Raw genomic sequence first — 17,670 nt, 5'->3', positions numbered from 1 at the left:
CTGGGCCAATTCGACTCTGGTCATTTTAGAACACAAAACATCCTGTGGGTTGAGACAGGAACACCCCCCAGGGTTGATAGGCCAAGAGCTAAAGTCCAGCCCGCATCCATATTTCAATAAATTGGGTAGCCTGCGATATGGACATCGTTCTTCCACTAAGCCAGTTCAAAACTGGGGAGTTCCCACATGTTCCAGTATGCTTCTACAAGACGATAGACTTTGGTAAAGTTTATTTCTGTTTTTATCCCTTTTTATTTTCATAGCAAATTGCCAATTTGTATGTCTTTCTGCATTTTTTTGTATCTTTTTTGGTAAATCCTTTTTCTTTGTATATCTTATATGCACTGCCCACTTTTGGGATATTAAATGATAAAATGAATAAGTGACTTCTGTGTACTAAGCTAGGACTCATATCTCTGGAGAGGTTGTTGTATTTTAGTGCCTAAGTACTCGGTCTAAGTTACGTGCCAATCGGTATGCAATTGCATGGTGTGTTGGCAGATGGCATGCAGATTGTAAGCTAACAGATCTGCCAGACGGAGATCTGTCTGTTTGGTGGCTCAGCAGACCAGTCTGCGGACAAACTGTTGGGTGGTGGCAGGCTATTGTTTATTGTGTGTCTGGTGTGTGGGTACAGTGGGAAGAGTGATTAACACCTGGGTTTAAGCTTGCAGGATAGCTGGAGGAAACCTAGAAGTGTGTAGTAATTGCTAGATGACTCCCCAACCCTTAGAGTGCACCATATTGTATGTAAGATTTGTATCTGCCTGTGTGTGGTCAGCTAGCTGGATTAGAGTAGAGTCTCCCTCTAGTGGTGGCCAAAGGTAATGTAGGCTGTGAAAGTACCACAGCCAGTCTTATATGTGCAGTATAAGTTCCCCCTTATTCCCTTAGTTCCTCATATACCCCAGTCACGGAACACACGTCACGGTTAGCTAGTCGCTGTGGGCATTCGTAATCCGTGACAGGCCACACTTCCAGGTAAGATTGCCACACAATGATTGCGGCAATATCCTCCCCCCGCTGCCTTTTGGGAGACACACAGGTCCCAGAAGACCGGGGGACTATTCATAAAGCCCTGTGTGACTCACGCAGTAGGAAACAGGCTGTGAAGCCACAAGGCTTTGCTTCCTTCTTCCCTTAGTGAAGATGCTGATGCCTGCACACACAGTCGATGGATGAATCGGCTTGTGGTGCTGACATTGCGGGATACCTGGACAGGTAAGTGTCCTTCAATTTTTTTTTTTTGACAAGCTGGTATTCCCCTTTAAGAAATGGATGCAACCCCACTTGAGATTTGCCGTTAGCTTGTCAGTTTGGGAAGCAGTTTTAGCAGTAGCATAAATAATGAGGTGGAGTCAAAAGAAGGCGGGGTGGAGTCAGAAGAAGGCGGGGTGGAGTCAGAAGAAGGCAGGGTGGACTCAGAAGAAGGCAGCCTGGTGTACCGACAGTTGTCAACTTGATAGGAAAAAGAGAAGCACTCTCACTATAAAAATGAAGACAAATTTGCTTCCTTATCTTTGGAGAACATGATCATATTTCCACAGAGAGAAGATTTACACTGCCTCGTGGAGATGGTTTCAATTTAAGTAGGACTCTAAAGCCGTGTACACACTACCGGACTTTGCAACCGGACTGGTCCGACGGAACAAATCATTCAGACAATCCGACCGTGTGTGGGCTTCATGGGACCTTCAGCTGACTTTTTCTGTTGAAAATCAGACAGACTTTAAATTTGGAACATGTTTCAAATCTTTCCGATGGACTTGAGCCCGGTCGAAAAATCTGTTCATCTGAATGCTAGTCCAATGGACAAAAAAGTAAGCAAGGGCAGCTATTGGCTACTGTCTATGAACTTCCTTATTCTAGTCCCTTCATATATATCACGTTCAAACCAACGGACTTTCGAACGGACTCTAGTCCGTTCATGTGTGGGCAAGTCCGTTCATTCAAAAGTCCGTCGTAACTCCGTCGAAAGTCCGTCGTAACTCCGTCGAAAGTCCGTCGGAAAGACCATCGGACCTTCCATGCTGAAAAGTCCGCTCGTGTACGTGGCATAACTAGTCCAGAAAGATACATCTGATACATCTGATATATCTGATGCAGAAAGATATGTGACATTCTTCAAGACCCAAATTTTAGCTATACAATCCTGCTAATTTATTAGTTATTTATATATTTCTTTAGTAAAGATTATATTTCTAGCATCACAAATTCTTTGTGGACATTCTGTGATTACAGTAAGTAGTTTGAGCACTGAGTACAAGGTTAAGAACGCTGAAAAGAGTTAAAAATGTTTCGTTACTGGCATTTGAAACCTAAATAAGAGGGCCTGAATTGGAACTTGTGAGGCATGTGTATGACCTCTGTTTCTTCCATAAGAAAGTTGAGCTGCTAGTTCTCACACTTCCTGTGACTTGGGGAAAAAAAGTCTACACTGAGTCAATAGGTGAGAGTTGTAAAACAGTTGAGAAGATGCTTCTGTGTCCACAGCTTGACTTTGGGATTGGGAAGCATTCCCTGTATACGTAGCAGACCTAACTTCTTTGTAAGGCCTCTGGTCCCTTGCTATGTGAAAACGGAGTGTCAACTGAGTACCCCATTTTACATGCAGAGGATAAATAGAACATTTCTTTGGATGAACACCAGGGAAGCTACAAACCAGAAAATAAACTTTTAATGACATATAGTTACATAGTAGGTGAGGCTGCAAAAAGACACAAGTCCATCAAGTCCAATGTATGTGTGTGTGATTATATGTCAGTATTACATTGTATATCCCTGTATGTTATGGTCATTTAGGTGTTTATATAATAGTTTTTGAAACTATCGATGCTCCCCGCTGAGACCACTGCCTGTGGAAGGTAATTCCACATCCTTGCCGCTCTTACATTAAAGAACCCTCTAAGTAGTTTAAGGTTAAACCTCTTTTCTTCTAAATTTAATGAGTGACCATGTGTCTTGTTAAACTCCCTTCCACAAAAAGTTTCATCCCTATTGTGGGGTCACCAGCATGGTATTTGTAAATTGAAATCATATCCCCTCTCAAGCGTCTCTTCTCCAGAGAGAATAAGTTCACTGCTCGCAACCTTTCATCATAACTAATATCCTCCAGACCCTTTATTAGCTTTGTTGCCCTTCTTTGTACTCGCTCTATTTACAGTACATCCTCCCTGAGGACTGGTGCATTTTTGGTGAAGCCAGACCAGAGCATTGTAGAGCGGGAGAATTATTGTTTTATCTCTGGAGTTGATCCCCTTTTTAATGCATGCCAATATTCTGTTTGCTTTGTTAGCAGCAGCTTGACATTGTATGCCATTGTTGAGCCTATCATCTACTAGGACCCGGGACCTTTTCCATCCTAGATTCCCCCAGAGGTTCACCCCCCAGTGTATAGATTGCATTCATATTTTTGCCACCCAAATGCATTATTTTACATTTTTCTACATTAAACCTCATTTGCCATGTAGTTGCCCACCCCATTAATTTGTTCAAATCTTTTTGCAAGTTTTCCACATCCTGCGGAAAAGTTATTGCCCTGCTTAGCTTAGTATTGTCCACAAATACAGAGGTGGAACTGTTTACTCCCTCCTCTAGTTAATTTATGAACAAATTAAATAGTATTGGTCCCAGCACAGAACCCTGGGGGGGACCCCACTACCAACCCCTGACCATTCTGAGTACTCCCCATTTATCACCACCCTCTGAACTTGCCCTTGTAACCAGTTTTCAATACATGTACTCACCCTATGGTCCATGCCAAGGTCCATGGACCTTGTACAGTAAAGGTTTATGGGGAACTGTGTCAAATGCTTTTGAAAAATTCAGATACACCACGTCTATGGGCCTTCTTTTATCTAGATGGCAACTCACCTCCTCATAGAAGGTTAATAGGTTTGGCAAGAATGATTCTTCATGAATCCATGCTGATTACTGCTAATGATACCATTCTCATTACTAAAATCTTGTATATAGTCCTTTATCACCCCCTCCAAGAGCTTGCATACTATACAGATATCATAATAAAAAACGCCTTTCCTCACACTATTTTCATCAACATTCATTACCCTTTTAACATTTCCCCATCTATAAAGATTACACAGTGTTGATAAATTGAAATATGTACCCCCACAGAAAACCCTTATGTTAAATATGTCATTAATTGGGCAAATATCCTTCAATGAAATAATCTTTGAGTCAAATCTCAGTGAATTAGAGGAATTAATAATTTTGCTTTGAATATTTTGAAATACCCATCTCTGGTAATGCAATTTTTTTTTCCACTGAAAATGTTGTAGTTTTAATTCTGCTAGAGTTTTAAACATGAAGCTTTCACACTACGGTTTAGCATAATCCATATATCTTTATAATGTTAAAGATTTTATTAGACCAAGCAAATTTTTATAGTGTTTAAGCTTTTACAGTTCACTAGGGTTTTCCTTGTTTACGTGCTTGTTCCAGTGCTAAAAGTGGGTCATTTACACGTGTATCAAGAGATGGCTTTTATTTAACTCTAAGGACAGGAATGCGTAATATATAAAATATAATTGCCATGTTGCCTTGGGTCAAGAATTTTTATTTTCTGTATAATCCAGATATACTTTTCTTTTCCTTAACAGCAGGTCTGGTTTTCACATTAGAACAATATACTTGCTGTGCCTAGGGTCCACATTATTTTTAGTGCCCACAAAGGAAAAATAAAATTATTTGTAGCTGCCTTCACCCTGCTTTTTTTACTTGTTTTTTTTTTTTTATGCAACATTAAAATGCCTTACTTATTTTTTAAACACTCTTCCACAGTTGTCATAGACAATCCTGCCCCTCTCAGTCTACTGGTTGTGAGTTGTGCTTTTCCAGAGATTTGCTGACTGTTGCTACACTATCCTTTTTTGGCTGCTGTTTGTGGTTCAAAATTAGAGATGGAGATATATATAATTATGGTGTCGTGGAAGTTTGCCATAGTTAAAGCCATTGAGGGAGCTACACAATTAGGGTCAGAGTGCGGAGTGGTGCCCAGTGCTCTCCTGAGGCAAAATGTTGCAATGATTAACAGATCCTTGTTTGATTTTTTTTTGTCATCATAATTGACATGTATAGCTAAGAGTAGTACTATTTGGAAGGTAAAGCCACGTATGGTATTTTAAAAAGTCTATTAGCAAGAGGCTATTTAAAACTGACTTCATGATCCAAATGGGCGGATTTAGCCAGAGTTTGTCGGATATTGAAGTCTTGGGTTGGGGAAAGGCAGATATGATCAAATTTTGGTCAAATATGTAGCAAACCTTTCTCAAAAAGACAGAACATATTTTTGACATGTAATTTATTTTTTTCTTTTACATTAAGCTTGATTTACAGCAGCAACACAATCTGATTAATTTCAACTTGGTAGTTCTGGCTGAATTCCTGCACTTTCAACAAGCAGTAATAGACTTAAATCGACTTGTTGATGTAGCATTCACATAAGATCTAAACACAATAGGAAGAAGTCCTGTAGGGAGGGAGAGACAAGGCAGAGAATATTAACTGAAATAAACATTAAAGTGTATAATCTGAGAGATAATAGCCACAGATATTTTAGAGTGGCCGGACAGTTTAAAAGCAGCTTATTTGGGTTGCAATTTAAGAAAGAAAGAGAGATAAAGCAGTTTTTTTAAAAAAATACAATTTAAAATTTATTATCTGAGAGACAATAGCCAAACATGTTTAAGGGTGGCTGGACTGTATTGAAAGCAAGTTGGTTAGACCAAAATTTATATTATAATATTTCTTTATTACATTTTGAGAAAAAAATGAGAAAAAGGTAACAAGATATAATTTAAATTGGTACAGGGATCGAAAACCAAGAAAATGTGAATTACATTGTCATAAGTGAAGGAGTATATCAATGATCTTACCAATCATAGACAATCAAGTGCCAACACAAAGTTGAGGTAGATCATGACATCTTGTTCGGGAGGAGGGGGGATAGGGAGGGTTGGAAGGAAAATGGGGACACATTTGTGGTATAAGACACTTTTTATGTTTCAATATTTTTATTAATCTTACATTGAAGACTACAAAAGAAGAAAAAAGACAATAGAAAGTATGTCAGCCCACATGGCCTAAAATTACAACAGGTACAAATATGACAGTAGCATAGGTGGCTGTTGTTACATAGGCACAGACTAATTGCGGAAACCTAAAAAGGCAAACCTATCCCAAAATTCCAACAATATCAGAAAAGGAGTGGAAATCAACTATTACATTAATGGTCAGCGCAACAATTATTATGGAAGGAAAACAACAAAAAAACAACAAACATTTTTTTTGGTGGAAGCAGTGATCGGATAACTGTACAAGTATCCTGGAGATGATGGGCAAGGGGTTGTGAGGAGATAGCCCGGCCACCACACTGGGATCATACTGTGGCCAGGGTGACTCCACCAAGATGGCTCAGCCATCAGAAAAGGACATTCCTGTCTGTCAGGAGTTTCTAATCATGGGAGATACTGTTTTTTCAACTACAAAGTAACCTATTATTGATGATAAAATACCAACTTCAATTCAATAACCTTTTACCTGTTCTAACATTAGCTGGAATCCTGGGAGTCGACAGAAAAGAGAGGAGAGAAGAAGAACAAGGAAAGATCAGATTGCAGAAGGAGAATAGGATGAGAGTGACCGACTGGGAGAATTCTCTTGTGAATGAGAGAGGGAATACAGCAGTCAAGGGGTTAGTGGTACGTGCATAAAAGGTTCCCAAATCGCTTTAAATTTTCGAGTGGCGTTTAAGAGCATGCTTGCTATACTCTCTTGTGCCATGATCCATGAAATTTTTCTTTTTGCTATCAGTACAGAAACTGCAGGTTTCTTCCAAGACTTGGCTATAGTTAGTTTAGCTCCCAGGAGGATGAAGAAGATAAGACGTTACATACTCTTGGTGGCAGGCTCCACTGGAAAATTCAGAAGGGCGATGTGTGGTGATTTCATTACTTCAATATATGAAATCTTTTGAATCAGAGAGAATATTTTGTTCCAGAAACTCCTAATTTTAGGACATTCCCGCCACACATGTAGCAGGTCACCACAGAGGTTACAACCCCTGAAACAGAGTGGAGATGTCGTAGAGTAGAGCTTAGCTAGCTTAGACTGGACTAAGTACCACTTTGACACATCCTTTATGTTTGCTTCAACGAGAACAGTGTTGAGCACTCCTTTATAGGCCTTAAAGAATTTCCTATTCCATATCTCCAGTTCCCATTGCTGAGAAAAGTCGGTTTCCCAGGCCAGCATAAAGGTAGTCTTTGAATGTGTTGAGAACAGCATAGATTACTGTGATTCCCCCTCTCTGCTCCATGGCTTGACCACACCATTGTTCATATGCTGTGATTTTAGGCCCTTCAATATGAGAATTCCAAAGTTCAGAAGATAGCATATCCAATTTGCTTTGGTGAATGGGCCCAGAAGCCTGAGGAAATGTCCAATTGTATATAGCTCCTTGTTCAGCCGCCAGCTGAAAGCTTTAATTTCCAGCTCTGGAGGAAAGGCTGGGTTCTGAAATAGATGCTGTCACGGAACGTCCCACACTCCGCTTGAGTGCTTCCGTCAGCATACCACTTCCTTGTAGTCTGGATACAGATATCAGATATTCCAACCTCTCTGAGCACAAAACAAGGCGACACTTGCTTGTTGCTAACATGGACTGACTCTTTGTTTGAGATCTCACACAAATATATACACAGCAGAATGACTAAAACCTAACCTAATTAACATGAGCTAATTAACTAATCCTTTTACCCAGACCAGATGACTCAGAGACATGACCTGTAGGACACAGACTTGTGGGCACCGAGCTTCACACAGTATCAGAGTTAATTATCATAAGTACAACCACAGGACATTTTCTCACAATAGCAGAAGCTCCAATAGGTGTCTCCTACATTGTATAGAGGACAATGTGATCAGCTCATTGACTATTCAACACACATTACCATAAACATCAACACAGGGTTAATTAGAACAAACAACAATGAGTTGAATGTCCTTAGAACCCGTGGTAAGCCAGACTAAACTCATTTACATTAAACACATTATAGCTGACATCAGACAGGTGAGTGGAGTTGATGACATTAGCATCTTCTTACAGTATGAGTCCCAACAGTATGACTCAGTCACTATTGCTACTATGGCAAATACAGGGTCCCCAGAGTCTGTGTGTTTTGGGGGGACATGGAGCTGAATCCAAAGTAACAGCAACCCCGGGGTCCCCAGGCATACAGCTCACAGAGAGCACCATTCCCCCAAATGCCAGGGCCCATAATCTGTTGGCAAGAGGCTAGCGTTCAGTCCCCTCCAATAGCCTCTGTCCCAGGTGAATCTGTCACATTTCTCCCCCATCAAAGGTTGACTAACAAGGTCCCAGACCACCACCTGGTCTGGACATGCGTTAGTCAGGCAGATTGAACTCACATAGTCTTCCCGCATGATCTCCATTCTTGGCTGCAAGGAATAGTTGACCTCAGTAGGTGTGGGGCAGAGGTCATTTACTCTCTGTCTGGCTGCCAGGGCTTCAGCTGGATTGTTTTTAACATTCCTGGGCTCGGTCTGCTGCTGGGCAGAGGGGCCGATCACCCCTGCTTCTTGAAGCTGTAGAGACACTAGGTGCTAGGCAGAGGCCAGCGGTGCTCTGCCCTGTTGCCAGTGATTCAGCTGGGAGTAGCAGCTCCACTACATCAGCTTGTCGTCGGAGAGAGGGGCCAACTGCCCCGGCTCCTTGGAACTCCACAGTTGTTTCCGGTGCTGGGCAGAGGTTGGTAGCACTCTGCCCTGTTGCCAGCACTTCTGCTGGGGACTCCGCATCCTCCGCTCCGGCTAACCGTTGGGGCAGGAGGCTGGCTTCCTCCACTCCCAAACTGTGTAGCTGCCATTGGAAAGGGGAGCCGGCTGCTTCCTTTTCCATTCCCTCATCTGGCTGCTGGGACAACATGTCTATGGTACTGTCTCCCAGGTGCACGGATCTTTGCTGGGGAGGAAAGGCCACTTCCTCCACCCTGGCCAACTGTTGGGGAGGGACAACAAACATCTCCTCTCCCTTCTCCCCCTGTATCTGCTGCTGGGAAGTGTTTGCCACCTTCTCACCCTGAGCCTCCGAAACTGCCACAGGTGTGGGGCAGAGGTCTTGGACCCTCTGTCCGGTTGCCAGCACTTCTGCTGGGGGTTTGCTAGGTGGTTCCTCCTCTACAGAAACGTCTATTAAATCCCCAGTCTCTGGAATTGCTAAAAGTATGGGGCAGAGGTCTTGGACCCTCTGTTCAGTTACCAGATCTTCAGCTGGAGGCTCATCAGGTTGTTCTTCCTCAGCAGAAAAGTCTATTAAATCCCCTACCTCTAAAACTGGTGTCTGGGGACAGAGGTTCACCATCTCCTGTCCATGGAACCCAGAAGATGTTATCAGTGCTGGGCAGAGGTTAGCAGAGCTCTGCCCTGTGGTCAGCACTTCAGGTTTGGGAATGGCAATCTTCAGATTTTCCACTGCCGATTCTCTGGCATGCTGCTGAATGTGTTCTAGCAGTTTCCTGTATGCCCTTTCTAGATGCTGTTCCTTCCTTAGCAAATGGTCCAGATCAGGTTTGAGCTCTGAGACCCCTGCAAGACTGAGCATAGCCTCTCTATATTCTCGCAGGTCCTCAAGGTCAAGTTCCCCTTCATCGCCAAACACAAAATGACCTGTAAGGCTCTCCCACAGCAATCCAGGGCCTCCAAAGTCATATCCCTCCGGAGAGCATTCTGTTGTCTCCCCTAAATATCCCTCCTCTGTGTGCCATTGCAGAGCCCCATAACAATTGTCCAGCTCTATCTCCTGCTGGACCAGCCTGTCCAACTCAGTCACCCATTGCTCCTGGGGCCGCTCTCCCAGGAATGCCATCCGCAATGCCCGTTGGTCACTGGCCCATTGCTCTTGGGTTGGAAAGCACTTGCCCTGTTTTATACCAGTGAGCTGGAGGGCTCCAATCCAGAGCTCCACCTGAATTTGCTGCCTGAGCTCCAGGTATTCATCCTCATACACAGTCCTGGTGTATGTTGAAAGGATGATCCGCAGCAGCCCCGGGAACTCTGATGCCAGGTCCATATCTCCACTGGGATGACTGAAGTCTGCTATCCTGATCTTGAATCCAGGTGGAGGTTTAGATTCCCCAGACTGCAGGAAGCTTTCCCACTGCTTGCCACCAATGTCACGGAATGTCCCACACTCCGCTTGAGTGCTTCCATCAGTATACCACTTCCTTGTAGTCTGGATAAAGATATCAGATATTCCAACCTCTCTGAGCACAAAACAAGGCGACACTTATCCGCATAGATTACTGTGATTCCCCCTCTCTGCTCCATGGCTTGACCACACCATTGTTCATATGCTGTGATTTTAGGCCCTTCAATATGAGAATTCCAAAGTTCAGAAGATAGCATATCCAATTTGCTTTGGTGAATGGGCCCAGAAGCCTGAGGAAATGTCCAATTGTATATAGCTCCTTGTTCAGCCGCCAGCTGAAAGCTTTAATTTCCAGCTCTGGAGGAAAGGCTGGGTTCTGAAATAGATGCTGTCACGGAACGTCCCACACTCCGCTTGAGTGCTTCCGTCAGCATACCACTTCCTTGTAGTCTGGATACAGATATCAGATATTCCAACCTCTCTGAGCACAAAACAAGGCGACACTTGCTTGTTGCTAACATGGACTGACTCTTTGTTTGAGATCTCACACAAATATATACACAGCAGAATGACTAAAACCTAACCTAATTAACATGAGCTAATTAACTAATCCTTTTACCCAGACCAGATGACTCAGAGACATGACCTGTAGGACACAGACTTGTGGGCACCGAGCTTCACACAGTATCAGAGTTAATTATCATAAGTACAACCACAGGACATTTTCTCACAATAGCAGAAGCTCCAATAGGTGTCGGCCAGTCTCCTACATTGTATAGAGGACAATGTGATCAGCTCATTGACTATTCAACACACATTACCATAAACATCAACACAGGGTTAATTAGAACAAACAACAATGAGTTGAATATCCTTAGAACCTGTGGTAAGCCAGACTAAACTCATTTACATTAAACACATTATAGCTGACATCAGACAGGTGAATGGAGTTGATGACATTAGCATCTTCTCACAGTATGAGTCCCAACAGTATGTCACTATTGCTACTATGGCAAATACAGGGTCCCCAGAGTCTGTGTGTTTTGGGGGGACATGAAGCTGAATCCAAAGTAACACCAACCCCAGGGTCCCCAGGCATACAGATCACAGAGAGCACCATTCCCCCAAATGCCAGGGCCCATAATCTGTTGGCAAGAGGCTAGCGTTCAGTCCCCTCCAATAGCCTCTGTCCCGGGTGAGTCTGTCACAGATGCATTAGTGACTTAAGGTTGGAAATCAGCTGAGAGTGATGTTGCAGTTTATCCCAAAGGGTGAAAGAGTGGGAAAGCACTGGTGAAAGGATTAGGGGTCTCAATTTATTTTGACACAACAGAAGATAGTCTATGGTGTGGAGAGGCACCGCCTGTTTTTCAATGTGGACCCAGTCAGGCAATTCCAAGCATGAGTAGACTACTGAGATCTGGGATAATTGTGCTGCTTGATAGTACCAGATCAAATTAGGGTGACCCAGACCACCCTTGTTTCTTGTTCAGAATAGAACTGATTTAGAGAGGTGATAGCCCCCCATTTGATAATTTTGCCTTGAAAGCGTCGTAAGTGGCCCTTAAGTAAAGGGATAGGAAGGGATTTAGGAAATAAAGAATGCAAGGGGTAGAGTAATTTTTATTGCATTGATTCTACCTAGCCAGGAAAGAGCATATTGCGACCACCTGGATAGATCTGCCTCTAGCTTTTTAAAAAGTGGGGGGAAATTAGCTGGGTATAGGAGTTTGATTTTGGCTGTCAAATTAACCCCTAGGTATGTGATTGAGGAGTCACTCCAGGAGAATCAGAAGTCCTCTTTTAGTCTGGTAATTAAAGATGACGGGATTGTTATGTTGAGAGCCTGTGATTTTTCATAGTTATATAATACATTTTTTGAGGGCAGAAGGTCCTCCAATTCACATTGGAAATTAGAGCCCCTAAGAGTATCCGTTACACTGATTTGAGAATTAGAATTCCATAATCTAACAATGTTCAATTTTGCTGCCAGAAGTAGGTGGACAACAGTTCTAGTGGTAAAAGGCAGTTGATCAGTGTCTTAGTGCAATAGTGCTGGGGCAGGGATAGGGGTTAGTTGAACCTGCATACATAATAGAGAAAACCCAGTTCCAGTAGGAACGTATAGATCTGCATTGCCAAAGAATTGGATAAAGAAAAACAATTTCTCCGCACAGTGCCAGCACTTAGGAGAATATGTTGGAAAGAATTTAGACAATTTGTAGGGAATTAAGGTGGTAGTAAAGCCTGCTTTGTGATTTTTACCCACAGGTAAGCTTATAATAAAGCTTACCTATAGGTAAAATGAATATCTCGTGCACCATTTAGGAGGTATTCACTTTTTTGGCAACCTGTGACATTTTTTCAGAGCGCTGTGTCATGCCTGTGACTCCAGCGCTAATGTGCGGGATTGACATCATCACATCCCGGGCCATTCAAGCTGCCGGAGCCTGGGAACCCAGAAGGAAGGTGAAGATGGAAGCCTTGTCAGTAGTGACAGTACACTGCTGGAGGGCTTTGTTTCAAGGTAAGTCTTTGATAAACCTGTGCTAGTATGCATATGCTCTTTAATTGCAGGTGGATTTTTTTTCTCTGCTTAAGTTTACTACCATTATAAGTAGCAGTGATGGAGCGCATCTTGGTATAGTTCTCAATAGTTAGAACAATGGAAGGCTTTTTATGTGTTGGAAATTGCTCTTTTCCAAATTAATTCAGCATGTGGACTGCCTAGTTCGGTTTCCCATTTCTGCATGGTTGTAGTTTTAGCAAAGGTCTGGTTCTCATTAAACAAGTTGAAAACAGTGCTATGTCTTTCACATATATATCTGTCTCATTAAAAATGTATATGTAGGGGTAGGTATTTATATATGTGGGAAGAGTGGGTTTTTGTGCAGAAAGGTTTAAATACTAAGAAAATTTGTTTGAATAATAAGAAAAAAATTTTGAATAGTAAGAAAAATATGATGAGGTAGAAAGGTTAAATTCTTCACTTTGTATTTTAAAGGATTTAAGGATGCGTTTTGCGAATAGGTCCTTTATTAGGGTAATACCTTTGCATATCCAGTAGTTAAGGTTTAGGTCAAGTATAAAGTAGAATAGAATATTTATAGGTAGTGGGAATTTTTGGTAGGTAAGGATTTGCGTTGTAATTGTTGGATAATCCAGTTTAGGAAAAGCCCTATTCTAAGAGCTAGTAAAGTTAGTTTGAGATTGTTATCTTTAAAGAGGGATGCTTCCATCAGTGACCAAATCTTGTTCGAGTCAGGGTTCCACCAGTGGCAAAGTTGGTCTAATAATGTTGCTCTATAATAAGAGAAAATGTTAGGAACTCCCATACCCCCATTAAATGCATCATATATACTTGAGTATAAGCTGACTCGAATATAAGCCGAGGCATCTACTTTTACCACAAAAACTGGGAAAATGTATTGACTCGAGTATAAGCCTAGGGTGAGAATGCAGAAGCTACTGTATGTGGAAAAGAGGGTCAACAATGCACATCTGCAGCCTCACTGTGTCCATTTGCAGCTTCACTGTGCCCATCTGCATGCCTCAGCCTCACTGTGTCCATCTGCACATAGTATAATGCCACATCATATAAAGATTCCATATTAGATAATAAATGGCCTTCAGCTTTCACTCGTACTTGTTTGGAATCCATAGATATACATTAAAATATTCAGGTTATGCTATTATGGAAGCTGCGCCTCAGCCTCACTGTGCCCATCTCCCTGCCTCGTGTACCTGATCCCGGTGCTGTGCCCATTCTGCAGCCTTATTATCTCCTGGTGCTGTGATATATTCAGTCTAGTCGGCGGCCATGCAGTGTACCAAAGCCCCTCCTTCTCCTCATTCTCGTCCATGATGGAATACTGACTCAGTTTCCCAGCAGTGAGTCAGTGTTCAGCCTATCACAGATGAGGACAAGGAGGAGGCAGGGCACTGCACGGCCACGCCGATTAGACTGAATATATCACAGCGCCGGGAGATAATAAAGCTGCAGATGGGGACAGCTCTGGGGGGATTCGAGTATAAGCCGAGGGGGGCATTTTCAGCACAAAAAAATGTGCTGAAAAACTCGGCTTATACTCGAGTATATACGGTATGTCTAGTCATGATAGAGAGGGTATATCTAGGAGGGTTTTTACCCTATAAAAATTGTGTGAAAAAATGCTGTATTGATGTAAATTAAGAGACTGGTATTGGAATCAAAACAGTTGTAAATACTTGGGGGCAGCGGGGGTGTATTATCATTTTTAGTGCTGCCTACTATGGAGAGTTTGCAGGATTGTAGCTTTTATAATTTACGTGGTAAGGATGAAAGGAAAGGTTTGGGCTTAAGCTCAAAGAGGTGGGTAGTGGAGCTTGATGTGTGTATGCCTAAATAAGTGATTGTGTGAGAAGCCCAAACCAGTTTGGTTCCAGTGTTGGAGTGGACAACAGCTGCTATTTTCTGTTTATTCTGTTGGGATTGGAATTTTGTAGCTAACATAGCTTTGGCTGTGTTGCTGAGGTCATAAAAAATGGACTTTAGCCTATTTTAAAGTAAGTTCATATTGGTAAAGTGGCAGGTGACGTGGTTGGTGTCTGTCTTTTCTAATGGAGGACAGGTAATCAGATGGATTCATTTTATTTTGTTGCTATTTGCTTTGAATAGACTGTATAAGGCCATCAATCTGCTGGGTCCTTTGTCTCGTTGCATATGAACTTATTTTTAGCGATGCAGCATGTATACAGTGGGGACGGAAAGTATTCAGACCCTCTTAAATTTTTAACTCTTTGTTATATTGCAGCCATTTGCTAAAATCATTTGAGGTAATTTTTTTCTTCATTAATGTACACACAGCACCCCATATTGACAGAAAAACACAGAATTGTTGACATTTTTTCAGATTTATTAAAAAAGAAAAACTGAAATATCACACGGCCCTAAGTATTCAGACCCTTTGTAGAAGCACCCTTTTGATCTAATACAGCCATGAGTCTTTTTGGGAAGGATTCAAAAAGTTTTTCACACCTGGATTTGGGGATTGTAACGAGCCCCTTGCTCACTCGGTTCCACTCTCCCGACACTCCTCTGCAGCTATAGAATCAGGCTGCAACGTCTGATGTGTTTTTCTATTTTAATAAATCTGCAAAAATGTCAACAATTCTGTGTTTTTCTGTCAATATGGGGTGCTGTGTGTACATTAATGAGAAAAAAAAAAATGAACTTAAATGATTTTAGCGAATGGCTGCAATATAACAAAGAGTAAAAAAATGTAAGGGGGTCTGAATACTTTCCGTCCCCACTATATATGCTTTGTATGCATTCCAGAGGGAAAAGTGCTTTATCCCGAGTTGGTCATTAGTTATGAAAAAGTTATGATGAGCTTCCGTAACCTGTTAGACAATAAAATGGTCCATTAGGAGGGCAGTGTTGAATCTCCAAAGGTTAGACAGGCTTTAGGAGATGATGGTCCTCCACAGTGATAGAAATAGGGGCGTGATCAGACCACAACATTACTCCTATCACGGAGAAGATGTTTTGGAAAGACCGTCAGTTAAGAAGAGGTCTATTCTAGAGTAAGTGGCATGACTTACTGAAATTAAGTATAGTAATTCTCCGATCTCTGTTGGCATCTCCAGATGTCATATAAGCCTTGTGTAAGTAACATGCATTAAGATGTATAGAGAAAAATGGAAGACAACCTATTCTTGGAAGAAGAGTCCATGGCAGCGTCTCCACTCTCCAACTACATTGCAATCCCATTCTATGAACAGTTTTATCTTTCTAATTTTGTTGACAGATTTGAGGAAAGTTTTGAGAAAGCCTATTTTCTAAGTGTTAGGGGCATACATTTTTACCAAAGTATAGGTAATGTTGTTAATTTTGCAGATAAGAATGATGACATTTCTAATAGGGTTGATAATGTTCTTAGCTGTTAGTAAGGAGGTAGAGACTCAGCTCCTTGCACAGATGGAAAGGGCTGCAAGGGCTGGAACAGTGATAATAATGGGGGATTTTAACTACCCGGAAATTGACTGTAATGTAATGCACTGCTGGGACAGTTAAATGGCAAAAATGTATAAACCTATTACAAGACAATTTTATGGAGGCCCCGACTAGGAATGATGCTCTGCTGGACCTGGTAATCTCAAACCATGAAGAGCTGTTTACCAACATTCATATAAAAGAGCATCTGGGTAGCAGTGACCATAACATGATTTCATTTAATGTCAGCTGTAAGCAACAAACACATACGGTAAGATAAATACACTTAACTTTAAGAGACCAAATTTTCCAAGGATGAAGGCTGCTCTCCAGGACTTAGACTAGGAGGGAATATTGGCATCAATGGACACAGAACAGAAATGGGAATTCTTCAAAGTCACTGTATGTAAACTCACTGCAAAGTTTGTCCCCATAGGCAATAAGTTTAAAAGACTAAAAATAAAACCTATGTGGCTCACGGTCAAAGTTAAAATGGCTATAAATAATAAAAAAGAGCTTTTAAAAAATATAAAAATGAAGGAACGCTATTGTCGTTTAAATGTTACAAAGGATGTAGCAGAATATGTAAAAAGGAAATCAAGGACGCAAAAATTCAAAACGAATGACAGATTTCAAAAGATATTAGGACAAACCCCCAAAAATTCTTCAAATATATTAATAATAAAAAGGTCAGGACTGAGCATGTAGGCCCTTTACAGAATAATCTAGAGTGGGTGACTGGGGAAAAGAGAAGGCAAATTTTTTAAATACTTCTTCAGCTCTGTGTATACAAAGGAGCATGGGGGAGCTCATGTCCATAATGGGGGTGTTATTGACACAGCCCCAAATGATCCACAATGGCTCAAAAGGGATATGGTCCAGAAATATTTAGACAGAATAAAGGTGGATAAAGCACCTGCACCAGATGGCATCCAGTGACAGATCCTAAAAGTATTGACCTCTGTCATTTTAAGAACATTGTTTCTAATTTTTAGGAACTTGTTAATAGCAGAATGGTACCTGGATTGGCGCAGGTCCAATGTGGTGCCCATATTTAAAAAGGGAAAGTCTTTACCAAGTAACTATAGATCTGTTAGTTTAACTTCTATAGTCAGGAAGATACTGGAGAGTTTAATAAAAGACCACATAGACGAGTTCTTGTTGGAAAAAAAAATATTTCAAGCAACAGACAGCATAGATTCATGAAAGACAGAAGTTGTCAAACAAACCTGATTTCTTTTTATGAGGAGGTAAGTAAAACCTTGGACAGAGGGGTAGCTATGGATGTGGTATATCTGGATTTTGCAAAAGCATTTCACACAGTTCCCCACACACAGCTCATGTGTAAGGTAAAGTCTACAGGCTTGGAAAGATCAATTTGTAAATGGATAGAAAACTGGCTAAAAGACAGAATTCAGAGAGTAGTGGTTAATGACTCATAGAATGGTAAAAGGTTATCAGTGGTTTACCCCAAGGTTCAGTGCTGGGACCCTTACTTTTTAATGTCTTT

This window comes from Aquarana catesbeiana, linkage group LG05 (assembly GCF_042186555.1).
Source record: "Aquarana catesbeiana isolate 2022-GZ linkage group LG05, ASM4218655v1, whole genome shotgun sequence".
NCBI lineage: Eukaryota > Metazoa > Chordata > Amphibia > Anura > Ranidae > Aquarana > Aquarana catesbeiana.
The sequence above is the reverse complement of the archived record's forward strand: the minus strand, read 5'-3'. Positions refer to the sequence as shown.